Source organism: Aphelocoma coerulescens, chromosome 9, assembly GCF_041296385.1.
Source record: "Aphelocoma coerulescens isolate FSJ_1873_10779 chromosome 9, UR_Acoe_1.0, whole genome shotgun sequence".
Classification (NCBI taxonomy): domain Eukaryota; kingdom Metazoa; phylum Chordata; class Aves; order Passeriformes; family Corvidae; genus Aphelocoma; species Aphelocoma coerulescens.
The window spans coordinates 13,562,570-13,590,527 of NC_091023.1; the positions used below are offsets into that span (position 1 = coordinate 13,562,570).

General features: G+C 40.6%; 1 long non-coding RNA gene across 1 annotated transcript in view; it reads left to right on the forward strand.

Annotated features, from left to right (window-relative positions):
• The first annotated feature begins 220 nt into the window (after window positions 1–220).
• Window positions 221–27,958, forward strand: part of LOC138114859 (uncharacterized) — a 39,045-nt gene continuing 11,307 nt past the window's right edge. The window contains exons 1-3 of the long non-coding RNA XR_011152848.1: window positions 221–296; window positions 23,192–23,298; window positions 23,520–23,660. This is a non-coding gene — a long non-coding RNA (uncharacterized lncRNA). The remainder of the gene's footprint in view (window positions 297–23,191; window positions 23,299–23,519; window positions 23,661–27,958) is intronic.

The following is a 27,958-nucleotide window of genomic DNA, read 5'->3' on the forward strand; positions in this document are numbered from 1 at the left end:
TTTGAGTGCTTGATTGGTGATTATGGTGTATGAAGTAATTTATAAAAGTAATGTCCAGGAGGTGGTTGGGAAGGAGTTAATGATTTCCCTTTTGCTAGAGGAGGTCCACAGCTGCCTGAACTGAGTGCAGGGATTTTCAGGGTAGCCAGCTGTGGGGATTTAATTGATTCACCCATCAGTCTATAAAGGGGGGTACCACAGGGTGACTCTAAGTCCTGCTGTGATTCAGGGAGGAGGAGGTAATTTAGGGTGGGTATTGTAGCTGTGAGAAGATCTAAGCAGGAATGACTAGATGGGTAAATATTTAATATTTTTTTCTTCTGAATGTTAGGGGAAGAAATGAGGATTTTTTTTTTTTACATGTCTTTGAAAAAAGGAGTGCTCTTTATATTTTTATAATCCTTTACTTTTCTAACTTTTAATGGAGCTCTGTGATACTCTTGCTTGGATCTAAAGTTAGGGCAGCAAGAAAGCTTGAACTGAAGGGACATCATGGATAGAAGATGTGCCTCAGCCAACTGCAGCAGATGAAGATGAGCTAATGGGTGTGGGCAGGAGTGAGGAATAATCCCACAGTGTGTGGGATGCTGGAGGAAATCTCCTTGTCTATATATACAGGAGGGTGAGATCTTAAGCAGTCTTGGCTTTCAGATCTGAAGTGTACCTGTTTCCTTTTCAGCTGAGTGCAGTAGAAGGATGATTTACTTTCCCTGGACACTTGACTACTTTTAACAGCAGGGTTTATCAAGGCCTGGCTTATCCTCTGGGTGGGTTTCCCTTCTTTATCTCTGAATTAGAGCATTGTCAGAAATCTGCAAATTGTTCTACAGGGACAGCAGTGGTGTTGTAACACCTTCTCTAAGAACTAGCTTTGACTCTATTTTTGATTTGATCCTTAGCTCATTTTTTTTCTTCCTCACCTCTAGTGAGGGAGGAAGTTTCCTTCCTCAGCTCCATCTGCCTTGAGGTTTTCCAGGTTTAAGTGTGGTAATTAACCTGAGGAAACAGGCTTTGTTCAGGGTAAGAAATTCTACATAAGTGTAAGGCATAATACTTAGCAGCACCCTATTTTGAATATTACAATGTCTAGTTGTTACTTATTCTATTTCTAATCTACTTTAGAAATACTTTGTATATTTCAGCCACAATTTACATCCACATGCTCCTCCCCTGGCAGTAACTGTGCTAAGGTTTAAATATGAATCCAGAGAGAGAACACCACAGGCTTCATTCAGCAACATCTATCTAAATAGCATGTTGTATCTGAAGAACAGTTCACATTTGTGTCTAGCACCTCAGTCTAGCCATTATACACTTATAATTACACAATTAAACAGATAAGAAGGGTCTCTGGGATGCTTTGCACAAGCCTAGAAAAGAGCCATGAGCCTCACGTGTGTGTTCTGCAAGGTATTCAGAGGTTGCAGCAATGTGCCATACTGGGATGGCTTCCAGTTAGCATGTCCTTTAACGTGGCAGGCATACTCCTAAATCTTATTGGAGTGAAGGCCTGGATGTGTGTGCATCTTCCCTGCGCAACATATGCACTCCAAGACTTTTCTAAGTATTGGTGTATAAAAGTTGGCTTTTATTGGTATTTTGAAACCTTTCACAAGGGATTTTTGTAGAGTCCTGCCTCTATAGCCACAATGTGTTGACTCAGGATATTGTCACGGTTGAAATGTTCTCAGACCACTTTTCCCCCCGAGATTTGAAATGCTCACTTATCTTTTGCCCTCATTAAGGTCAGCTATTGCCTATGAAATACCTTATGTATTCAGAATGCTCAGTGAAGTGTTAATCATTGATGCAGGAGATGTTCCAAGTGTTGTGAGTGCTGTATGTTAGCCAGAGTCTCGTCAGCCCATGAAATCTGTTCCAGGTTCTCTGGCTATAATTTATTGCTGGATTATTCTTTATTAATCCCTGATAGGGTGCTCTGCTGATGTATGCAACAAGAAAGGAGATGGTACTGGTTCACTTAAGTGGCAAAGAGAACACTGAGAAGTGATGTGGCTGTTGATGGCAGCCTATGTTTTTTTATTGGCCAAGATTTTCAAAAGGTCGCTGGCAGCACCTTATTCCACTGCAGTCTCCCAGGAATGTTTGAAGACACAGGGTAAGCAGAGACTCAGAACCTCCCTCACAGCTCTTCAGCCTTCCCTCAAAGCCAAGGGATTGTTCACCTACATTGTGTGTTTCTGAATGATCCCAGGCATAATCTATTATAAAATTGTGAGAGCTCCAGTCAGCCTTAAACTGTGTAAAACACAAATTGGATCTAACATACAGGAATGGTTTAGATAAGCAGTCTTGTACATGTGAGATTATCTCTAAACCGACTTATATTCAGTTTGCCTCCTGTTATTAAAATCTCAGTCAGCCTTGGATCATAGCAGAGCCCAATGAAACACCACATTCTTTCCTCTCTCCCTTTGTGCTAATGCTTTTTCAAGACACAGCATTGCTCAGAAACATGAAGTGTGTTCTGAGTATTTTTTTAATAATGTTCAGAAATAATTTCATAAGAGGAACTGCAGTAGTTCAGGAGAGAGCTTGTCTAATGTTACTCTTTTTGTAACAGTGGCCAAAATTGGTTGTCAAGGGAAGATTATACAGCATGCTCAAGGCAAATGTGTAAAATCTGTCCACTGAGTATTTTTCTGGCTTCTCTAAGTATTCTGGCTTAGGGACTTTAAGACCACTGTGGCTTGTCTGTTTACTAACCCTCTCCAGATCTCTTTTCAAGTACTTGTTAAGCCTATCCTTGAACCCAGTAAAGTGTTTCTGCCACATCATTTGGCAAGGATTTACATAATTTTGCTACATATGAATGAAGAACTGCTTGTTTGTTTTGAATTGGGATCAACTGGCTTCCTTTGACCACCATGTCCTGTATTGAAAAAAGGAAAGAGCAATTCATCTCTATCTCATGGTTGCTTGTGGTTTTAAGGACCTTCATAAATTTTCCCCTAAGCCATCTCTTTTCCAGGATGAAAAGTCTTCGCTAACTGAGTCATGCCTTGCATAGGAACCATTCACCTTTATTGCTCTTCTCTGCGTATCTTCCAGTTCTAAGACATTTTTCCAGGTGGAGGTCTTATAATTAACCACAGCTTGCAAAATGTAGGAGAAGCATGGATTTGTACAATGAAAGAACAGATGAATTTATTTTTGTTTTCTGTTCCATGTGTGAATGACCTTACTGTTACCAAGTACTTGAGTGATATTTTCATGGTGCTATCATAACCCCAAGGCTTCCTGTCTGAGTGCTGTTGGCTACCTCAAAACCAACGATATTTTAGACATGGAGCAAGCACTGTTTTCCTCAACAAATATTATTTTACCTTAATCTGTGTATTAGTAATGTAGCACCCTCAACTATTGGTTACTTTTTTCTGAAGTATTATCTTGAATTCATTCTTTGACTTTCATTTTCAGCATATTTTGTGAGTTCTATAGTTTCCATGATTGCCTTGAACTGTATATCAAACCCAGTTACCACAAACAGAAAAAACCCCAAATAACTTTCTCCACTATACACTTAAACATTTCTTATAAGTTTTGAAAAGAAATATTTTATGGAAATAATTCAGTGGAAAAGAGTAGTTGGTGCTCAAGAGCTGGAACGGATTTTCTGTGTAAAAGTGGCAGCATTTAAAAAAAATCATGAGAGAAGGTTATGAAGAAGCATTAGGAGGAGTGGTGTGAGAGGAGCACAGCCAGCAGGAGGTTTACTATGAGGAAAGGAGAGCTGACACACAGGAAGGACTGGTAGAGTGTGGTGCCTTGAAGTAAAGATGAAATACTAGAATATGATACAAAAGGTGAAGGGGAAGCCATTGAAGGAACTTGAAAGGGAATTTGTATGCTAAGAAATGGGGAAAGATGATGTAATACCTCTTGATTTCACCAGGAAGGAAGCAGATTCAGGATAATTTTTCAGGTATTTTCCTAGTGTTCCAAAGCACAGATAAGAGTATAAAAATGCAGCACGCTAGAGTAGTGCCTCATTGTGTGGGACCCTTAAGAGCTACGGTGATGATATTACTGCTGAAAGGTTTGATGCTTGGCTTTGGCTGGGGAAATCTAAAGAGATCTGCAAAATGTCATCTGCTAGAAAACACAGAGATTTTAGAATGTCCTCCCAATAAGCTGGACACTATTGGAGAGGGCAGAAAACATCTGACTGTTTTTGAGGGAGTTGTAGCAAGCTGTCATCTGTATTCCTCATGCTGAGGGTAGATCAGAACCAGGGCTCATCTTCATCACTCATAAAAGGAGCCCCATGGAAGATGCTCTCTTCCTGCCTTTGCATTCCCCAGGACAGACTTCCCTGACTTCAATCATATTCTTTGTGATCCTTGGCTCAAATCCTGTATACGTGGACATTGTCTTAGCACTCATTCTCATTTGATGAATCCTACTTATGCTTTTAGTTAGGAAATTTAAAGAGTATTTGAGATTCTCAGCTAGTGTACATTGATGTAGACCTGTAAGCTTGTCATCTTTATCATATCCGCATCTCAGTTCCTCTATTAGAGGAAGTGGGAATGATGGAACCACCTGTAAAACGCTTTGATGAAAAATGCTTGCAAGAAGTGAGTATTTTATTATTTTGACAACTTTTTCCAGCTGATAATATCCATGAGCATTTCAGTATGTTTCACTTCACCTATTGAAAATGGGTAGAGATCTGGGGTATAAGGAAGGAAGAAGCAATTTATTACTAAATCTGGTCATTTCTCCTTAATAATGATGTACAAAGGACCAGGTCTTTTGACAAAGTATAACTGGAGAAAAGACATGTTTTCACCAGATGCATAGAACATACACCAAGGTATTGTTGAGATATTTGTCAAGAGATTATTTGGGATACTAAGTGTGTATTTATGGTGCTTGCTTTTCGTTTGAGGATTTTTTTCTCCCGGAGAGGAGAATAAAATACCTTTAAGGTCCTCTAAGTATTTTTAAAAGGATTTCAACTTATTAAGACTGTATTTGAATCATCAAGTTCATACCACCCCAGGCCTAGATGCTGTACCAGTTGGTGAGGCAGGAATCTATAGGAATATAATGTTTTCTATTCACATTTTGATTAAACTTTGGAAGAAAACACTTTTGTTAGGGGACTGTTTTAAGTTTTTTTGAAAAGTACAAAAGCTTTTTCTTTTTTGCAAACAGTGTTGTGCTAGATTTCTCACTGAAATAGATTGATTTTATTGGCTATTCAGTACTCAAAAAATCAAAACACTTTATTCTGATCTCTTGTAATCTTCTAGAAATGGAACAGAGAAATTACTAGAGCTTTACATATAAAATAAAACATCAATGGATAAAGTGCATGAATAATTGTGAATTTGGCGAAAACAGAACCAAGCTAAGGATTGGGAATATTTTATAAAATATTGAAAGCCTGCAACTCATGCATGCTGCATAACAGTGTATGTAGTTATGTTTCTCTACTGACTGGCACCACAGACCAAAGTGTTTATATATTTGGCTGCCTTTAAAAAGCGTATGAAGCATTAGGTCTCAACCTTATCACAGTTATTTTAATGATGATGTTTTCATGTTTAATTTAACTGTAAATCATGTTAGTAGAGTTTTGACTGCTATGTCAGAGAGCTTAAAAACTGAGCTCAAGTTATTTCAAAAGCTAAGAATTTGTCTAGCCTGTGAGGTTTAGTCAATATGATCCACTCAAGTGTGGAGCTGTCAGAGAGGACACCAGCGGATGGTGCTTAATCTGTTCAGTTTTGAAGGGAAGTCGGACTCTGTATATAAAGTTAAATTTTTGATCTATCTCAGTTACTGTTAAATAGCCAACTTATGGATTTGTTAAGGGCATTAAGGGAGTCACAATGCCCTACAAAACACTCTGATGTGCCATAGCACATTTTCTAGTCAGATATCCATGGAGTGTTTACTTTTGCTCTATGGGAAATGATTGTTTCAGTTTAGTTTATTCACTCTGGTGTCTCATACAGTGCTGGGTAAACACTTCAAAAACCAAATGTTGGTTCAGATGAATCCTGCACACCCATGTCAGCAATCAAGAGGCTTTCTGTTTGCTTTCTTTGCCACAGGCATTCGCACATTCAGTTTCCATGTAGTCCAAGAAATATAAATTCAGAATGACTCTAGTTTTTGCTGGAGCATTCTTGTAGATCCAAAGTCACCCTCTGCCTTCCTGTCTCTGCTGATGTGCTCTTGATCATGTATAAAAGATCACCTCCCTTTCTGATTCTCCATACAAATTAAAAATAAAAATCTTCCTGGGGAAGCCTGAGGAGTTTATGGTCAAGGCAATGACCAGACTGAGGTGAACCTCTGGCAAAGTTGTTTTCTCCCAGCACTTTCTCACCATGCAAATCACACATTTTCAACAGGCAGATTTTTTTTTTGCCTCATAGATTATGAATATGCAAGCCTGTGCACTCACTGGGCTATGCAATAAGATGTATTGGTGTAGGATACTGGTGGCATTGCTTGTGCAGGAAAAGCCTGTCTAGATGATTGTGAATGTGTTTTATGTGGAAAAGGTTCAGATTTAAATCAGTTTCCCTGACATGCTATTTTATACAGTGTTCCAGGAGAAACTGAAGCAAAACCATCATGGTATCTTAGAGGAAAACAAGAAAAATATGCTCCTTATCTTTTTGTAAGAATTGTTTAAAAGGTCTTGCATTTAAGAATAAATGAGTCAAGAAATGTGATGAGCCTAGGTTTGGGTTGGTTTTTTTTTTTTTTTTGTTGGTTTGTTTCCTTCACCCAACCTTCTCTGAACCTTTTGAAAACAGCCAGCTCTGAACTCCAAGATATGGGACAGCAAAACTTCACACAGCAGATTCAAATGATGTTTTCATCAAATATTAGTACTTGCTGAAAATTTGGTCTGGAAAATATTTTTACTGAGTTTGGGCAAACAGTATTTTCACCAGTGAAAGCCATCAGTTTATGGAGCCTAAAAGGACCTCTACCTACGCAAACCTTTTACAAAGGCCCATAAGGTTTCTTAACCATCCAACTCACTATCACTAGTTAAAGTTACACATGGGTGGATTCAATGATGGTGGACTGCGTGTAAACACAGAGTCTGAAAAATTCTTGCTTCTACCACACTTTGACATAAAAGGGTTTTAACTTGAAAGTATTGGGAATTAGACTCAATGAAATATTTGTACTCATTTTGATTCATGAAAGTACTTGCAAGATTTCAAACTGAAACTTGAAATTGCTGAAAGTCGTCCTCTTTCTAGTAACATGCTTTAGTTTTCATTCTTATAAATTACGTGATATTGTCTAGGAAAGAATTACACATGATCTTAATCTCCAGGCATGCTTTTTCCAGGGAGAAACCAATAGAACATTTACCATAATTAACATATTTTCTATCTTCTCATTTTGTTAATGATATCTTTTTGAAGGCTGTGCAGTAATTACTGCCTACAGAGGTATGTACTCTGAAATAAATTAATGACCAATGACCAATAATGATTATAGATGCAATCATCTGTTGTGGAATATAGGCTAAAACAGATACTTGGAACAGTGTTGGAAGCAGAAATAAACTGCACTGTTAAGCACTGCTAAAAATATTTTAGAAATTGATCAGAAAAACATAGAGTAACTTATTTTCTAATCATATGCTAATTTTACTTATTTTTCAGGTTTTATTTCTAAAATGTTTCCTCAACAGACTGACACAGTAATAAGTAAAAAGCTAATCCTACACAAGTTATGTATTTTTGGTGAAACTTACTTTAGAGATATGAGTTTATTGTTAAATGTTCTTATTCGACAGATGAATTTTCAAACCAGAATTTGAACTTAAATTTCGTTTCATATAAGCATGAATTTGAAAATCTCAATCCCTAACTTCTTTTTGGCAATTTCACTTGTTAAAAAATACTGCAGATAAAAAACATCTCCTGCCTGTGCCTGTTCAATTTTGAACTGATGTTTGCATACAGAATTAAAAGGTTTAGAGGTGGGGAGTCTCCAAAAGACTAATATGTTCTTACCATTCAAAGAAAGCAGAAAAAATACAGCCAAAACGTCTTAAAAATTAATGTTTAATAAAGCAAGATCTTGCCTTTTGTTTAAGGCAGCAATTTATTTTTAACATAGAGTTAAAAAAATCAAGTGATAATTCTTTAAAACCTACACTGATTGAGAACATGATTCTTTTTCAAACAGCATAGTTCAGAAGCCTTGTTGAAATCCAATAATTTGGTTGTTCACCAGTAGGAGACGTCTTAAACATCTTAAATATTTGACCCTTTGGCCTTACAAAGCACATTTTCACTTTAGCAAACCTTAATATGCCCAGGGTGGTTTGGATTAACATCTGTAGAGTCCTTACCTGTCTTTAGGCATCTTGGGTTAAAGAAATACAGCTTTAGAAAATACGTTCACCTGGAGGAGCCCTGTACTTGCACAGTACAGCAATAGGCAGTGCAAAAGTGGCCCTTTTCTTAAATCTTCAGTGTTCTCATGTTTGAAACTATGAATTTTGGAGGTATATGTAAAAGAAGAGATGAATACCCATTGAATTTTGACCCAAGACCTTTACGTTCTTAAATTTACCCAAATTGATGGATTTAGCTGTAATTGAGCACTAGTTAAGATACACTATCTCACAGTGGGTTAGATTCTGATTTTTCTTTCCTAGTTAATGCCAGCATAAATAGAAAACATACACTGCAAGTGAACAATATGGGAGAGGGGGACTCTATAAAATCCAAATGTGCATATAAGCAGCCACAAGTCCATTATCTGAAGTGGTTATGTCATCTTACACCAGCAGAAAACTCAGCCCCTCTTCATTGGATCCCTAAATCTCACCTTACATCAGATGTTCAAAGGTTCAGATGAATAAGATATGTCTCTGTACAGTGTGTTTTAAATTAAAAGCTAGTGAAAAGCATGTCTCTCGATTTCTGGATGACAGTCTTGGAAAATGTGTTTCAACTCGCAGTTGCCCTCTTCTCATTTGCCTCCACCCTCACCTAGAAACCAGTATCCAGCAATGTCAGAGCTGATACACTCGACAAAATCAGTAACCTGTCTTTTCTGCTTCTTCCCTGGTTTGTTCTGGGTGCTGAGAGGTGGCTTTGAAAGGGCAGCCTGTACACGGCAGAAATATTTCTTGAGGGTATTGGGAGGTTGTTCTCTCGTTTGAAGGAAACCAAGACTTCCAACTGATTTGAATTTTATTTTTAATGTTCATGGGAACCAGTCTTACATGCCTGACTGAATTCAGAGTTTGGATTTTTGGCAGGTTTTTATTTGAGCCCAGCTTGGCTGTTTTTCAAAATGTCCAGATTGCTCACATTAAATCTGAATAAGCACTACCCACTAGTTTAATCAGAGTCATCTGGTATACCTCTAATTAGTGTTAGTTAAAGTTGAAATTCTTAATAACACAAAATGCTGCATTTTTGGGATGTATTTTGTAAACTTCTGATTGTAAAAATTGTAGGAGAGAAAATAGATTTTGCAATATTGTTCAAAAATTGGAATACATGAATTATGATAACAATTACCAAATGGTAACAACATAAGGCTTAGTTCCCAAACAATGCCATCATTGTCCATTTAGGCATGCATACACATATACAGTATTTTTGATACAAATGCATTTATGAACTTTAGTTGTTGTTCTTGCTAATTTAATGATTCTCTGTAACTGTACATTGTGCACAATTCAGTAAAACATGTACACATCTGGGAGTATTTCACCAATTAAATAAGCATGTGACACTGCGGGTTTAGATGTAAATTATTTCCTGGTCTTAACCCATTGCAATAAATGATATGTAAACAAAGGGCTATAAAAGTATCTTTCTGTTTGAATTCAATCTATATTTTGCCTGAGTCAGGAACAGACCATTAGTGTGTGACTGCAAGTTGTCAAAAATAAAGCTTGAAAATTATTATACTTGTGCAGTTGTTGGGTCCTAAAGGATCAAGACCCCCCACAAATCTAATTTTTTTGTATTGTGATCTGTATGTATGTGGTGCTTGTTTATGCTGAATTCCTCCCTGAAATCTTGCCTTTGAAAATGTTTTAACTTTTGTTATGTCAAGACATAGACCAACTAAAACAGCAAGTCCTGAAGTTCGATTGTTTTATTAAAGTGTTCCCCAAATCAGAATGCTAGATTTGACTTTAATTTTTCAGGTGTCACTTCTAGATCCCAGAGAACTGGTGAACCATACTCTTGTATTTTGTAGATGAGCTATTGTTTTTACATTTGTAATGTAACAATAGTGCAAAAAGCATCTGTTTTCTCAGATTTATGTCTTCAGATGTTCTTGTTTCTCAATCATGCTTCAATTGATACTCTGGCCATAGCAATATAATTTATATTTTTTTTTTGGACACATTTCAGCTTCACTGTTCAAACATTCAATGGATCGTGATTACAGAGTTGTTTTTTTTTTTTCCAAGGGCATCTGTTCTTAGCCACAGCTGAGGATGGGGCCCACTGAGCTGACTGGAAGGATCCACCTAGAATTTGTTGAATTAAGTCCTTGCACCTGGATATAATTGTCATGCTGCTGTGCTGGGGTTTTCTTAAGCTACTGGTAAAACAAATTAGCTCAATTTAAACTGGCATCCAGTAGGGAAGCAACAACTCACCTCATATAATGTTTTTCAAATAATTATTTTTCTATTGCCAGTTTTGCTTCATGAATATTTTCCTAAAGGCAGGATGAATTGTTAGATATTAAAAAAAAAAAAAAAGTTAAACACGAGAAGCAAAAAAAGCATTCTATTCTGTGTATCTGCTGAGTTACAACTAGTATTAGAGTGCTATATGATTATTGATTTTGTGACTGTCTCTTAGATATATATGTATAAATAATATATAAATATACATTAAAAGGAAGGCAACGTCAGATAAAATGCATTTAAAAATGTAGTATCACAGCGACACCTTTACCCTTGCAAAACCTCAAAAGCAGTCTCTGCACACACACTTCATGTACCTTTTGCCAGATTTAGCACTGTAATGATATAACCACTTCTACGTTTGGGAAAGATTCATGCAAGTTTGTTTTTTTGTTGAACAGTAGACAAAGGTAGCTGTTTATATCTGACATGGGAATTTGTGTAAATATCATGGGATCTCATTTCCTTATGTATTTTAGAGTTGTTTGAACTTGGCAACAAAATTCACAAGCTTCCTGGAAGGTCCACAAAGGTTCATCGCCTCTGTTGGGCTGGCAGTGGCAGGACTTTGCACGAATCCCTGGAATGTGTACATCTGTGTTAGCTTCAGCTTTCCATAATATTCCCCAAATGTAGACTCTGGGGGAAACAATGAAAAATCACCTCTGCAGCTGAACATTTCAGGATGACTTCTGAAATGAAGAAATAATATTTTACTGGTACTCTAAATACTGCTGTTATTTTTTTAGTAGGTGATGTGCTAATTTGGAGAAGAGAGGGGTATGCTCACTAAGCATGGAGGGTGCTTTTGAATGTGCCTCTAGAATAACCCAGGCTTCAGCTGTGACCAAAGATGCTGGTTTTTTGACCTGGTCATGTCGCTGTGGATACCAACTTAAATTGCTAAGGCTGCTCAGTTGGCATGGACTGAAGCTACTTCTTATTTTTCAAATTTTAAAGCATATTTAAGAATATAAAAGGAGTCTTGGTCATCCTCTTGGATACTGTGGCAGAAATATAGATGTACATAGTATTATAAATCATCCTCTAAGCTACATTCTCTTTTAATATTGGGGGGACTCAAATGCACCAGGAATGTGAATCAAGAAAGCAGTGCTTTTCTAAAGGATGGCAAAATGTCCAGAGATCAAAAGTTAAATGTAGAAGCTGCTTCCAGTCCTTCAGCTGTGCAATGAATTTCAAATTTTGGAGAGTGTATGTGTACAGGGGCAAGCAGGGACATTTCTGTGGCTCTTGAGAACAGTTTAACTCATGTAAGCTTCAGCTTAAGGCAGTCTGTGCGTGTTACCAGTCCTGTTACCTGCCGAGCTGCTGTGTGGCCCTGAGGCCAGTGGGGAAGTGCTAAATGCAGATTGTCCTGCATGAAGGCAACTTTCAAACAGCAGCTGATTCCTGACTCAGGACACTTTAAAGGTGTAGCACAGTTGTGGTTTTTTTTTTGTTTGTTTGTTTGTTTTTTTTTTTAAAAAAAGTTTTTTAACTGCTGAGTCTGATTCTTGCTTGCAGAGCAGCCTGTTTTGTCCAATCCAGCAGTGTAACAGGCACTCCTCCATGGCATGGATTTGCCATCAGTGCTCCAGCTGAAGGCTCTGCATAGACCTGGGATGCAGAAAATTCACAGATCAAAAAGGGCCAGCACGTAAAATAACACTGAATTATTACCCCTCTTCTATGGAAGAGCAGGTCAGGGAGAGAACTATCATACCCTAACCCATTGTACTGATGCACACTCAGAGCAAAGTTTTTCTTCCAACTGAGACAGCCCTGAATCAATGCATATGCGTGGGCAAGCAAGTTGCTTTCATATAATATTCCTTTTTATAATTTCATTTTTCATGAGCTTCAGACGAAAGAAAAAACCTTCAGTCTTCCCTCAGAGAAGAGAGTGTAACAGCTATGGCTGGTGTAAAGGTTGCCCCAACTCCTTTCTGTGCTCCCTCTCCTGTCCTGGCTTCCAGGGAGGAGAAAGTAGGAAAAACTAAGAACAAACTGAGTTTAGTATTTTGTTTTTTTTCCTTATGTGATGATAATCCTAGGACTACACTTAGAGAGAAACTTCCAGTGGGAAATTAAGCTAAACTGAAAGGCATAACAAAACCCAAATGACCTAGACTGCAAGAATTCCCCCAATGTTTTATTCTTTAATGCTTATTAATAGAGACAATACCAAACTCTTTTTGTTATAGCATGGACTTTTGTGTAGTAAATTCCATGTCACATCTTCTGATATAATTATTGAACTCACGTGGATAAATGTACAGATATGACTAATAGCATTCTCTTATAATTTCATTACAATGTGTTTTTTTTAAAACGGATTTTTTTTTTCTGTTACAGACTGTAATATAAATGAACTCTCAAATCCTGCCTTCTTTTTCTCTTTACCCTCTTTTCATTTCTTTTTAGATTTGATTCATAGAAAAATGTGAGTGATGGGTGCTACTGATTTGGGTCATCTGCATGCAATTCAAAAGAAAAAGGTGATTTTTTTTTTTCGATTGCCTGTCAAGTAAGTGGGTGAGGTGTAGAATAAAGTGGATTTATGCATAAAACAGAAAACTTCAGGTGAAAGAACAGACCTCTTTTATCGCTGTAGAAAGAATCCATCTTCAATAATTAACAGTCAGACTATCCCCATGCTATGTTTCCTCATGACATCTGAGAACTGCTGCACTTCTTGAACCAATAGCTGCTATACAGCAACCAGCATCAATCCTGAATGAAAAAATTGTTCCAACTGCTGGTGAATGGCACTCAGTGGGTTTCCCATTGAACTATGCTGCGAAACAATGATGCACATTGGTAAATCACTCTGTGTGCCTTTCAGTTCTTATGCATATCCCATACTGGACAGCTTCCATTCACTCTGGCACCCATTGCAAACAAACGTAAGTATGCATCAGAGATGAAAGTGAAAATGCATATGTTAAATCCCAAATGGAAGCAGAAGAGTGTAATATATACATAGTTGCTTAGCAACAAACATGTTTTGGCCACAGGAACAGTGACATTAGTCAGAGGAGCGAGAGGGAAGCTGCTCTGCCCTCCTTGTCTCTCTCCCTAGAAGCTTCAGAAAGGTCTTTTCTTATTTCTTTCAGAGCAGAAGAGCAAGGGCTATTGTAGACATTTGTTTATGGTGTTAATGCAACAGACTGTAGGACAATCAGGCTTGGAGCAGGGAAATCTGTTTTCCCTCTGGATGTCTGCTGTAATGGCGCAGGCCCTCCCGTGCAGGCAGGTGCTTCCATCCTTGCTGCACGGCTTGTCCAGAGCCCCTCTCAATCGAAACACTCCAAGGGGAGAAATGAGATCTGAAAATGCTGCAAATAAAAAACTATTTTTGGCATAACTCGCTCTGCCTTTGACCCTATCATGTCTTTCATGCTCCTATCATGGGTCTCTATTGTGACCCTTTCAAGTGCCTAGAAGCTTTTATTCTACAGGTATTTCCCATTCATTGGGCTCTGAGTTTTTTCAGGAGTGCAGGTAATGTTTATTTCAGTAAATCACACACTGTCTATGGCCAGTAGACTGGTATTTATTAATTCTTCTCTTTTCTGATGATTTGAATATCTTTTGTCTCTTTTCCCTCTTCCTGCACTGTCCTGCCCTCTTCAGTGGGAGGCAAAGGAGGGAGCTTGGTGAATCCTGTTTCCAGTAATGTGCAGCCCTCCATGCAAGTGGTTCCTACAGACACAAGTGTAGCTCACACACACTGTGCCTCATGCTTTCAGCAGCCTGGGTGCTCCGCTGGCCCATAGCACCTGGCATGTATAGAGAAATTGCATATTAGGGTTCAAATCCATCTGCCACTTTGGATTGCTGCAAACACATCCCTGTATACCTTATTATTGAGTGTTTCCTTTTAATTTAAGGTAACTAATATGTTTGTTGGATCCCCAGTGGAGGAAAGAACATTTTGGGCATGCACGTCTCTTTGCAAAGAAGGCTTTTTCGACCACGTAAGAGATGTGTAGGAATGCAAGATATATTGAAGATCTCAAGCAAAATCAAAATAATGGATGAAAGCAGGGTTAAAGGACCATTATGGTAAAACAAGCTATTTATTTTCCTTCATGGAGCTTTTATGTAGATAGTTCTATTTGCTCTCATTTTCAGTGAATTCACAGAGCCCCTTTTTCACACACTAGCACATATCAAACTGACAAGGTATAACCAATAATATACCACTTACTATCAGATAAGTTTTGGGAAAAAAGTGTGTCATTCTGAAAATATGGCAGAATTTGAGACAAGGTGTGGTGGTGCCTCTGACCAGAAAGGTAAATGACATCATTGTGGCAGGTTGGATCAAAACAGAAGGGAAAGACAAAAGACTAGAAAACTGAAAAAAGTGTGTCATTGATTCTGAAGAGCTAGAATCTTTTCTTCTCTTGAAATGCCAAGAAAAAGCACCAGGAGGTATATAGTTGATGTCCTTAGCAAACAGCTGAGGTGAATTCTTGTCTTCATTTTCCGTCGGTGACTTTAAGCAATTCTCCTAGCATGGCTTTCAGCCCCAGTGGCAGTCCTGAGTGATCCTACAGCAATTAAACCAGGATATGGATCAGAAGTACATGGCTGGCTCCTCAGTTTCACCATAGGTGAAACTGAGCTCCCATTTCTGAATTTTGTGAAGCTGGCAGCTTGAGCAATGATGTAAAATTGGTTGCCTGAAGTTTCCCCCAAGAAATTCTACCATGCCACTGCATTTTCCCCTGTATGTAAACTCTTTTTTTTTTAATTTCTGAAATGAATGACTATATAGCTGAAAGATAATTAAACTAGCAACCAAAATAGATGTTTTAGAGGCCTGTTAGATTGCTGGTATTTCAAATGTGAATAATAAAAATTTTTAATGGTAATTGCTGTCATTGAGTAACACAAGATTTTACAATTCACATTAATTACTGAACTCTAATTTATTTCCCAACATATACATTTTAGTTTATATCTCTGTGACTCTACTCTTTAAACATAGGCTCAGTTGGTTGTCAGAAGTTGGCTTTCTGAGAAGTATAATTTCTAATTTTCCTAATGGAATTATTTTCTTACGGTTAACCACATAGATGGGCAGGTAGTTTCCTTTTAAAAAAGATTTACCTCCTTGTTAAGGAAAGATTATGGCTGTATCCATGCTTTTAGTAGTTGTGTTGTGAAGGTCTAATCAAGTGTCTGTAAAAATATATTTAAAGTTGTTAACAAGTTCACATCTCTAAACTTTGAGTTTGAAGAGTAATAGTAAGAGAATAACTGGGATGGAACTATGCAAGTTCTGAATATGAGTCAGTTTTCTGTCCCCCCATCTTTCAGGAGGTGACATCTCTACCCTACCTCACAGCATTTGTCTTCATGTCTGCAATACACTCTGTAGGATATGCACAGACTGTACTTTCATGTCAGTTGGAGTCATGAGGGTATTCTTAGCAGCTGTACTGGTCCAGTAACATGATCGGGGAACTTGGCTTTCAGTAAGGCTTCTGAGACTTTCACTATGCACACAGGCCTCATCAAGATTTATTAAATGTCTTATAGGAAAAATTGCGAATACTTCAAACCCCATTTAACCTCTCCCTCTCTTGATAACTCTTGATAAACTCATTAAAAAAGCTAAGGAAACATAATTTTGATTAAACCTTCCAAAAGATGGGTATTTTCCTGGTTGGAAGAATATATTTGGAGATCAGTTACTGATGGAAATATCATCACTGTTCACATGGAAATCTGCACCAAGCAGGATCCTGTGCTGTGGTCTGTTCTCACTGATTAGTGTCAGCAGTGTCCTGGGTGCAAGAACCAAATGTAATCATTACAGCCACAAAGAACGTGAGCCTGGGTGAGCTGTTGGAGGGTGGAACTGGAAATCATACTGGAGAAATGATTGGAAGAAATGTTACTCATCGTGGAGAGCAAATAAAAGGTACTTACTCTGTATACAGGCAAAAGTTGGCTGCAGAATGGAAGGTAAAACATTTGACTCTAAAGAAAATAACAAATAATAAAGAAGTTATGATGAATTAAACCATTTAAGTCTTCAATGACACAATGTTGTAAAAAAGAAAAATGTACTACTGAGAATTTTTTTTAATTGATGTAACCCGGAAGACAGGTGCATATGTCCTTCTACCTTCCTCAGCATGGGCAAGCTTTGGGCATTACATTCCAAAAAGGACATGAAGCAAAGGAGAGACTCCTGAGCCAAGTGGTCAGAACCAGGGAAATTGGAAAGATGGGAGCTGTTTACAGTGTACAGAGGGGAGCTTAAAAATCTTCAAATACCTAAAAAGTTGCTGAAGAAAGGAAAGAAATTAGCTAACATTTTCCCCCTGAATTGATAAGAAAATATAGACTTAGTTTACTTGAAGAAAAATTTAGGTTAGGCATTATAAAAGTCATAATTATAGAACAGGTCAGATGGCATCGGGAAAATGTGTGCACTTCCACTTCTGAAGGACCTTACAAAGTAGCTAAATAAACAGCTGTCAAAAATAGCATAGGTACAGTTGATTTTTGACCTCTTAAAATCTGTTTCAGCTCTGCTTTCTATTATTTTCTCCAAGTGGATTCTGCCTCTTGGATGTTTGTTGGCAAAGCCAGCAATCAAAATAATAATGTAGAAACAGAGGCCTGTAAACACAGAGGATGTGGTAGGGTATCCAGCCATGTCATTCAGCCTCTGGTGGAAAGTGCCAAGATATGTGCTTTGGAAGGCTCACAGGACACATAGCTGCATGTCAGCCTATTTCAATTAGTGTGTTGAAATGGCGGATTACACATCTCTATAAAAAATAAATTGGTCTCATCCCTGAAATTATAAAAAGCCCGAGGATCCAAGCAAGAATGAAATCTTGAGCACCTCGATTTCAGGGGCCACTGAAATGCATTGTATCACTGTTTCTGTGGCACCCCACTGCCCTTGCTTGTCCTCTCTGAATGCCCCCTCTCCCACAGGGTGGGGTCACAGACACAGGGAAGCACGGATGGAGAGCAGTCCCAAACAGATGGCTTTCTGCTTGGAGTGTGGTAGCTGCTGAGATGTCAGGGAGCCCTGGGAGCCTTAGTTCTGTAGTTTTCTGAAGACAGTCTTGCTCTCTTAAGCGCTTGTATTCAGACTATTTAAGTGTGAAGTTTAGATGGATTTTGAGTGTTTAATTTGTTAAGTTTGACTGTTCCCTCTGCAATGTCGAGCTTGTGGCACTGTACCACACCATCCATTTACTGTCATCCAGTGCCCCAGCTAGGAGCTCAGGTGAGCTGCTGGTTTCCATTGTGTGCTCAGTCACTTCCCTCTTTTGAGTCTTCTGCAAAACCATCTCTGTCCCATGCCACCAGCCAGCACATTTGCCTCCCCCAAGCTCTCAGGGGATCTATCATGACATCCATCTGAGATTGACAAATTTCTCAGATTTTCTTATTTCTTTATGCCTTTTAAAGGGGCAGCCATTGTCCCTGAAGCTGCTGGTCATCACTGGGGTCCCTTCTACCTGTGCTGTAGGTGGGTAGCACCACTGGGCAGAGGCAGAGACTCAGCCCTTTGTGTATTCATTCCCGAGGCAGACGAGTCCTTCCTGGTGGCCCCTCTGTCCCTGATGAGGCTGCAGTGGTGGGTGAGCGTGTCCTGGACAAGCTCTGAGAGCCACAGAACTCCATATGGCTGTCCAGAGGGAGAATGACCTCTGACAGACCTTCCCACCCTGTGTTGGGTGGTGAGTAATCCTGAGGGGAAAGAAAATGCGGGGAAAAGTTTGGGCAAAGTTCACACATCTTCCTGGGGGAGGGAGCTTAGCCTTCCATGTGTGGATCCATGCTCTGTACATGAATACAGTGACATTTGTGTCTCTCTAACATCTCCTCCTAAAACTGCTCCAGGATGTCTCACTTGTTGGATGTGGGTGGATCTGGCAATGCATTTCTTGTGTACCAAGGCACAGAGTTCTTGGGAAATGGTCTCAGGAGTTGTTATTTCCATAACTCTCATCCTCCAGGGACTGGGGGCAGTGGGGACAGGAAGAATTGTGAGACTAGCTATTATAAAAAGAAAAAAACCACCAAAAGCTGTTGTCTCTAATGCTGCATGCTTGAGCTCTAAAAGTACTGTCTTCTAGATGTCTCTAAAAGTCACTGACATTGCCATGTCACTGGATTTGTTGGTTCAGCTTTTAATTCTTTTTGTGGTGAGAAAGACACTGAAGGGGGGGGACAACTCCAAGAACTTTTATCAGCAGTCCTTAAGCCTGGCACACCGGCTCACCCTGTCCCTCCACCTGCCCCCCTCCTCTTCCCTCTCAGCCCCAGTGGACCACACCAGCCATCCCAGGGAATACAAATTATTTTTACACAATGCTAGTATGTCAGGGAGGGCTGCCACACCAGAGAGGCCTTCAGACGCCGTTCTAGGTGACAAGTGGGAATCAAAAAAAGCTGCATGTTCAGGTTAGATTCTCTCTGCTTACCCCTGTGTTGGGTTTTGATTGACAGACAAGAAATAAAAAGTAAACATATTTTAGGAGGTGCAAAGGCAGTAGTGGCAGCAGACCGAAGGATCAGGCTTTCTGGACTGCAGTTCAGTTTTCAAGAGGAGCACTGGTGGGATGGCAACAGACTGAATTGCCACCCTGCCTGATATTTTTCTTTGCTTTTCTCTGCTTCTTTTTCACCAGGGGTAAACATTCGGTGTGGGTGCTTCTGAAAGGAAAGGCTTGGAGGCTCATCTTCTGGCCTCCAACAAAATAATTTGTATTTTTAAAAATTTCCTGATAAATGAAACTTCTGCATTGTTTAAGACAACATCAATGTGCATGAGACAAAATTAATTTTAAATGGAACTGTTTTGAAATGAAAATGTTCTTTTTAGATAAGGCCAGAATAAAATGCTTTGAAAAATTTCTGCTCTGGTTTAGAAAGTGCAGTATAGCTGAAATGGACCTATTCCTTGTGGAGTTTCTAATAGTGTAAAAGTAACTTTTTCTACATGAAAAGCACTTCCCCCTCCAATTAGAAGCCTAACAGCCCTGGTGTCTTGTGGTGGGAATTTTCTGAGGTGCATGAATAACTTGTGTAGTTATGAACACTTTACCCAGAACCAGATTTATCATATTTAATGTCTTAAATATTGGTGGAACAACTCGTATTAAATCCTGTGTACGATAATTTTTTCCTGATCAATTCCATATTTATAGCATTAATCATTTCTCTGCAGTTAATTAAGAGAATTGATGGCTCTTAGGCTTTCTTAAGCTGATTTTTAAATAAATATATCAAACGAGATCTCCATTACCCAAATCAGACTCCGTCACAATAGCTGTACAGGGGCCAAAGAGACAGGAGCACAGATCCGGAGAGCATCCACGGGGACTTGACAAACAAAAAAGTGATATTTCAAGCTTGTGTCTCGGTGGAATGGGGAAATAATAGCAACATAATCAAGGGAGTGTTTGTGTAGCCCTTATGGTTTAAAAACCTTTTGCCTCAGCCGCGCTAATACTCTGAAACAAGGATGCTGATTATATGACCAATTGTTTGGCATGTGTTCCTAAACTGGTTTATAATTACCAAATTAATCTCTCTGAGGTATTAAAAGCCTATTTGCACAATCTTTGTAAAACTAAAAGGGAAGTGAAGCACTTTACCTGTGTTGATACAGAGCCCTGCAAATAGCAACTATTTGTTTTTGTAGCTGTTGTGGCTCTGGGAACAAGTAAATATAAACAGCAGGAAACACAAATACAGAGGCAGTGCAATTGGAGGCTGTCAGGAAGCAGTATGGTGGCTTCAGGAGCTGAATTCGGCTTGAAATAAGCTTTGTCTCAGTATGCGTAAGAGGCTTTGGCACTGTATCAGACCTCTGGGGAAGCCACTCAGCAGGGTGGGGATTACTATAGTTTGTGCTTCCCAATTCACGGCAAACTTGCTTCTCTGTCATACTAGTGCATTAACTCTCTCTGTCCCACCTCGGCGCTTTTTGTGGGGATTTGTTTGCTTTCTAGCAAACAGCCTGACATCTGCTCGGGAGAGAGCAGAGAAAAACCCCCAGCACACATGACTGAGCGGCTGCAGAGCGCGTCTCCTCGCTGGCGAGGGAGGCAGGGAGGCACAAAGATGGCTAATTTTGCCAGGCTGGATAATTCTCCTCTGCAATGCATGCGCCGTAGTTGCTCTGACAATACCATCTAAAATGCAAATGAATTATGCCTGCATCGAAGAGCTGGCAGTGAGTGTTGTGTAGACCTGCTGCTGGCATAAACTTCCTCCTAATGGGGATTTTTTTCTCTCTCTCTGTGTGAACACATGGACTCCACTCTCTCTTTTGAGGTTTCGCAAGGGTTAATTCTCTCTTAGCTGTGGGAATATTTTTCGTTAGGAGCAACTCGATGGTTATTCCTAACACATGACTATCAAAGAGTCAGATTAGCCGAGGGGGAGGGGAAAGACTCCTGAGTTTGCACTTCCTGTCTCTTAATAAAGCTGAGATTCCAGAAGTATTTAATATCATTGTGGTTTACATAGGAAATTGTCTGAACACTCTTAGTAAGTAACTGAATATATGGCTGCTATATTGAATACCATTTGTCCATGGTCGTTTTTCTTTCAGTTATGTTAGATATCTAGAAAATGTTGTAAAAGCAGGATCTTGTTACGGTGCACAGCTAAATGAGGAACTATAAAATACAGTTTTAAAAATTTAAATATCTAAAATGTATTGAGAAATGTGAGGTGCACCAGTACTAAAGAAACAACAGCAATTGTTTTATATGCACTGCTAAGGCAATAAAATGTGGATTCCTTATGTAGGTCCAAATGTAGCAGCTGGATTTGGCTTTATGAACCATGAAAAATAGTTCCCATCTGGAAGTTGATGTTGAATAAAGATGCAACAGTAAGGCTGCATCTTACATGTAACATTTATATGTTTCCAACTCAATACAGCACTGGTATTGGAGAGGAAAGAGTGAGGGAGCGGGAATGGGAATATACAAATCAGAAGCCTCTGGCCAACATTTTAATGTGTATTCTCTAATTTAGGAGCCTCAGGTTTTGGCTGCGGGGTTGGGTTTTTTTGGTTGTTGTTTGTTTGGTTTTTTTGTTGTTTTTTTTGTTGGTCTTTTTTTTTTTTTTTCAGTACAACCCTACCAATAATCAACAGTGTACAGGTAAAAAGGCTCCTGAATGCCTTCCACCACATTCACTGCTTCAAAGATCATTGTCTTCATCTCCCCGTCAGCTAAGTAAGAAAGTGATAGTGTTACTATTCTGTGATATTCATCCCCCCAAGCCTCCCTATAGCCTTCCCACCTATCAAATTGGCACTTAAAAGTGTGCTCATGGGGCCTGCAAATCAGGAATTCTGTTTCAAAGTGGCTGGCCCTTTGCTCTTTACCTATACCCTGCCATGAGCAGTGTTTGCAACATGCAAATCCCTCATTTTCATATCCCAAACCCCCAATCATAAGGTGCCCAGGAGATCCTACTTCCTCTCACACAAAAAGATAGAGGTCCAGTTTAGAGACCTTTTTACAAAATCTGGCCCCAGACAAAACTCTATTAATTCTTAAAAGATTTTGTCAGGTTCATGACGCCCCAAAATTTTTTAAAATTCAAACTGCATACAAGCAAAAAAACAGTCCTCACTAAAACCTTACACTGTAAATTAGGTTGTAAATTCTTATTAATAACATAAGGCAACAAAAAGTCAATAAAGGAATGAAGTTTGAACATTTTATTGGCTCTTTTTTTCTTCCTTGAGCAAGAATTATTTCTAATGCAAGATGAAGTGTTAGGAGACGTGATGATCCCCTTTTTGCCTAGAAGATGTTGTGAGGTTTCTTTAACTGCAAGACTTTCATGGTGGCCCCAGTGCTGCAGTGCATCTGGCTGAAAAGATTTCCTGTATTTTTCTAAAAGGATGCTGTTATTGTTCCTGCTGCTCTGGTTGTTTCCATGAGCCTTTAAAATGAAACCAGGTCCCACACCAATGTTGTGAGGCAGACATTTTAAATGTTGGGAAAACTTTAAAATCAAAGTTGGATTTTGCAGGTATTCATTGTCATCAGACCATGGAAATCTTGAAACACCCTTAATCCACCTTTACCCTTCATTTGAAATAACAACACACCCTTGCTGCTTGCAAACTGTATTCCTTTAACATAGGAAATAAGAACCACATATGTTTAATATACTGACATGTGCAACACTCACTTGGTACATGTGGCCCACTGATGTGATCATAGGCTTTCCTCAAGTTAGCTCTTCAAATCAGAAGGCAGTGTCACCCTTTCACCTCTTGATATCCTGAGATCCCACAGCTACACTGCACCCTCCCACTTATTCCGATCCCCTGCTCAGTGTAGCACTAGAGCACTGGTATTGAAGAGAGAGGGAGGGAGGGGGCTGATGGGAATATACAAATCAGAAGCCCCTGAGTAACATTTTTATATGTATTCTCTAATTTGGAAGCCTCAGGATTTGATGTTTTTTTTTTTTTTGTAGGATAACCCTACTACCAACAGTCAGCACTGTACAAGTCAAAGGCCTTTGAATGTCTCCACCACATGCCTTACTCCAAACCCCATTGTCTTCATCTCCCTGTCAGTTAAGTAAGAAAGTGATGTCCCTATTTTGTGATATTAAACCCCTCAAACGTCCCTTGCTGGGGAAGGCTCTGGAGGAGGGTGTGTGGCTGTATGGGCACAAGGGAGGCCACAACCCCTTTGACAGAAATTGTGCCACAGCCTGAATGTCTGCCATAGCTCTTTTTGGAGAAGTTTCTGAAGCTGAACTCAATGTGTTTGACTCTAACAGTCTATTTTCCATGCAGGGACCTTGGAGTTTCTGGCAGATACTCCTCAGACTGGAACCCAGACAGCTTGTCTGAATACAGAGAGAACACTCTCAATCCTGAAAAAATTAGGAAAAAGGCACTGTATTTGCTGCTCCTTGAATAAAAACATCCCTAAGGGTGAGTGTGGTCTGGAAATAGCATGATGGGCCTGCTTCAAAGGAGATTCACACTTGTAGGTTTAATACATCAGCAGCAGCCCAGCCCCTGAAGGGAAGGGGGATGTGGGCTGTGTCTGCCACCCGAAGCAAGAGCATGAGGGTGGCACTGGGCTGGGGCAGGTGGGCAGCAGAGAAAACAGGCAGAGCGAAGGCAGATTTGGGACTGCCGAGTGGGAACAGGAAGGTCAGAGGAGCCAGTGAAGTTTGAGGGGGAGGGAGAGACCTAACAGCCTAACCAACATCCTCCCTCACTCCCTCCCCTCCATTGTGGGGCTGTCCCAGCTCGTCACTGCAGCCCCTGTACATGCTCTGTGCACCTTGGGCTGGGAGGATGAGGGCAACAGGACTGTGGGATGGAGGGGACACTTCTGCTGTCTCTCTGGCAGTCAGTGGGCTGCAAGTCTTCAGCATCCCTTGGCCTGCCAGGAAGAGGAAGAGCACAGGGCTGCATCCACTGGAATGGGCTTTTCAGGGTCCATGATCCAGTTCCTTTCTCCTCAGCCCAAAGCAGAGCAGATGATAACCATTACCTACTTTGTCTATGCCTTGAGCATGCTCTGGATTCAGTACAAAGACCATAAACATTCATTAACTTCCATGTCCAGCCTCCATGAAAAAACCCCAATACCTGGAAGTAAGCCTATAATGTTGGCTATGGCATATGGAGAGGTGTTTGCCTCTCTCCACTCTATATTTACATTTATTGTTCAAGTTAGTTTTGTAATTAAAATGGCATTAAAGAAATTAAACATCTAGGCTTTCAAGTTCCAGTCCTATTTTTATCCCTAAACTTGCAGGGAAAAAAAAAGATTTTTGCACGGAGGATATTTCTATTCCCATTTGCAGAATCTCCAGCTTTTTCATTGTTTAATTCACGTGCTTGCAAATGTAGGGATTGTGCAAGCCTTGGCAGGGCATGCTCTGGAAGTTGTATCCACTGCTGAACAATTTAAGCAGCTAGGTTTCACTGAGTTTGGCAATCCCTTCCAAAACTGCTGAATCTAGGCCAGGATTTGGGATAGACTTGTGTGGTGCTGTTAGAAAGCATAGGTTGAATGCAGTTAGCCTGGGAGCTGGAGAGCAGAGCTACAGTCCTGCTTCTGTCCAGTGGCTTTAATAAAGAATCCCATTTATATTCATTACCGCAACCAAGTCCTGTCTCTAATCTATCGCAAGGGACACTACAGATATATTATTTCTTTGTAGTCTCAAAATGCTCAGATGGTTTTTAACCTTATTAAATCTAAACCCCTTAAATGTGCTTCTGAAGCAAAAGTTTTAGCAATAAGCCTTCCAAAAAGTGCAAGATTTACAAAGCAGATTTATGGCTGTGTGGTGAGTTAAGTAACGTTTCTCTCAGCATATCATTTGCCAAAATTAGAGGAAATTCCCTGCTTCAACTGAACAGGGAGCATTAGGAATGTATATTGTACTGGTAGATTAGATTGTTAGCACTCTAAGAAGCAAGACAACAAAGTGTTAATCTACCTAGATGATGTTTTGATGTTTGTTGCATTTCAGGAAATAATAAAACTTTGTTTGAATTACAGAATGCTTCAAAGTCCTCAGGATTTCGCATTTACTATATGAGAATAAAATTGGTCATAACCTCCCAGAGTCTCTATCTCTGTTTTTTAATAGAACCAAGAAAACAATTCTTTTAAAAGGTTAAACCACAATCACATGTACTGTGGCTCCATGCAACTATGTGATTGCTTCTAAGTGTGTGTCTCGGTTTGAAAGACAGGTGTCTGCTAAGGAAGGCAGAAGCCTCCCTTGGAGTGGCAGATGTAACCCCTTTCCCTCTGAGTTATTATAATTTTGAAATCAAGGGTCTTTAGGCAAAGATGTGGGAAAATAGGAATAACAGTTCTTTACTATATATATATATATATATATATATATAACTAGTCAAACAAAACAACAACAACTATGGCAGTAACAGCAAACACAAACCCAGTCCCAGCCTTCTCGGCTGTCAGGCTATTTCCCCTCGGGTGCAGTTCCGCTTGCAGCCGACAGGGATCGCTGGTGGCTCCCGGTGAGCAGGGCAGGTGCGATGGTTCCCCCGCGGCTGCAGGGGGCGCTCCGGAGCGAGCTCGGGGAACACGCGGCTGCTCTGGCGCCCTGGGATCCCGGGGAAGGGTGGAACAAAGGAGCTTCACAAACCGGTGGGCAGCTGGTCCCGGAGTCTCGGAAACAGCAGGCTGGACTGGTAGGCTGGAGCGGCAGGCACAAACACAAATCCCGGGTGGCAGACGAGATGTATCCAAAAGGGGAACCCCCCGGGGCTCCAGGCAGGCAGGGCAAGCACGGCTACAGCGTAGCGAAGGCTCGAAGCAGCAGCGGGGTGGGCGGCCACAGCCCCAGCCTCCAGCAGGGCAGGGAAAGCAGCCCTGGGATCCCCGGTGTTGTTCCCAGCAGAAAGGAAAGACGCCGAAAACGGGAACCAGCAGCTCCTCTCTCCGCGGCTTCTCCCTCCAGACGCTGAGAGCGAACTGAACTGCCCGCCAGGTGAAAACAAAAGCCTGGCCGGGCCCTTTTGTCTTTTCTTAAGTATGGCTATCTCCTCTCAAGTATGGCCATTTATCTCCTAGCAACATGCTATGGGAAAAAATTCCTTTAACAGAAAAAAAAACTAGGACTAAACTAAAACCCCAACATTATCCACCCCGAATTTTTTTCCATACTAACATGTTACATGAAACTTAACTTTTTAACCATATAAATACAAGCATCACCTAAGTTATATACATATGTACATGCTGATACTGATACAAGTACAGAGCCATGGGTAGTTCACCCTAAAACAAGGTCCCCTTGAGGTATGCATCGGGTCTCTCCATCCCTTTGCATCACCCACCAGGTACAACCTGGTCCCTGAGCAAAAACAACCCCACGGATGGGTTTGTCTTTGCTCAAGGCAGACTTTACCCAAACAGTTTTTCCAAGCATACCTCTCATGTGCACCACTGGAACCTTATCCCCATCTGTTGTTTGTAGGGGTTCGGATTGGGCAGGGCCAGCTCGGCTGGTGGAGCCTCGGGTGTTAACTAACCAGGTGGCTTTTGCTAAATGCACCTCCCAGTTTTTGAAAGTCCCCCCACCCAGTGCCTTCAAGGTGGTTTTAAGCAGTCCATTACACCGCTCAACCTTCCCAGCTGCTGGTGCATGGTAAGGGATGTGGTACACCCACTCAATGCCATGTTCTCTAGCCCAGGTGTTTATAAGGCTGTTCTTGAAGTGAGTCCCATTGTCAGATTCAATCCTCTCAGGGGTACCATGCCTCCAAAGGACTTGCTTTTCAAGGCCCAGGATGGTGTTACGGGCAGTAGCGTGAGGCACAGGGTAGGTCTCCAGCCATCCTGTGGTGGCTTCTACCATTGTGAGCACATGGCGCTTGCCTTGGCGGGTTTGAGGCAGTGTGATGTAATCAACCTGCCAGGCCTCCCCATACTTGTATTTGGACCACCGCCCACCATACCACAGGGGCTTCACCCGCTTGGCCTGCTTGATCGCAGCGCATGTCTCACAGTCATGGATGACCTGGGAGATACTGTCCATGGTCAGATCCACCCCTCGGTCTCGTGCCCACTTATAGGTGGCATCTCTGCCCTGATGGCCTGAGGCATCATGGGCCCATCGAGCTAGGAACAACTCTCCTTTATGTTGCCAATCCAGGTCTATCTGGGACACCTCTATTTTCGCAGCCTGATCTACCTGCTTGTTATTACGATGTTCTTCATTAGCCCGGCTCTTGGGAATGTGAGCATCTACATGACGGACCTTCACAGATAGCTTCTCTACTCGAGCGGCAATGTCTTTCCACTCCTCAGCAGCCCAGATTGGTTTTCCTCTGCGCTGCCATTTTGCCTTATTCCACCTTTCCAGCCAACCCCACAGAGCATTGGCTACCATCCATGAATCAGTGTAAAGGTAGAGCTTTGGCCACTTCTCTCTTTCAGCAATGTCCAGAGCTAATTGAACGGCTTTGAGTTCAGCAAATTGGCTCGATCCACCTTCTCCTTCCGTAGCCTGTGCAACTTGTCGTGTGGGGCTCCATACAGCGGCTTTCCATTTCCGGCTAGCGCCTACAATTCGGCAGGAACCATCAGTGAAGAGGGCATATTGTCTTTCACTCTCTGGTAGCTCGTTATACGGTGGGGCTTCTTCGGCACGCGTCACCTGCTCCTCTTCTTCTTCAGAAGATAACCCAAAAGTCTCACCTTCTGGCCAGTTCGTAATTATTTCCAAGAT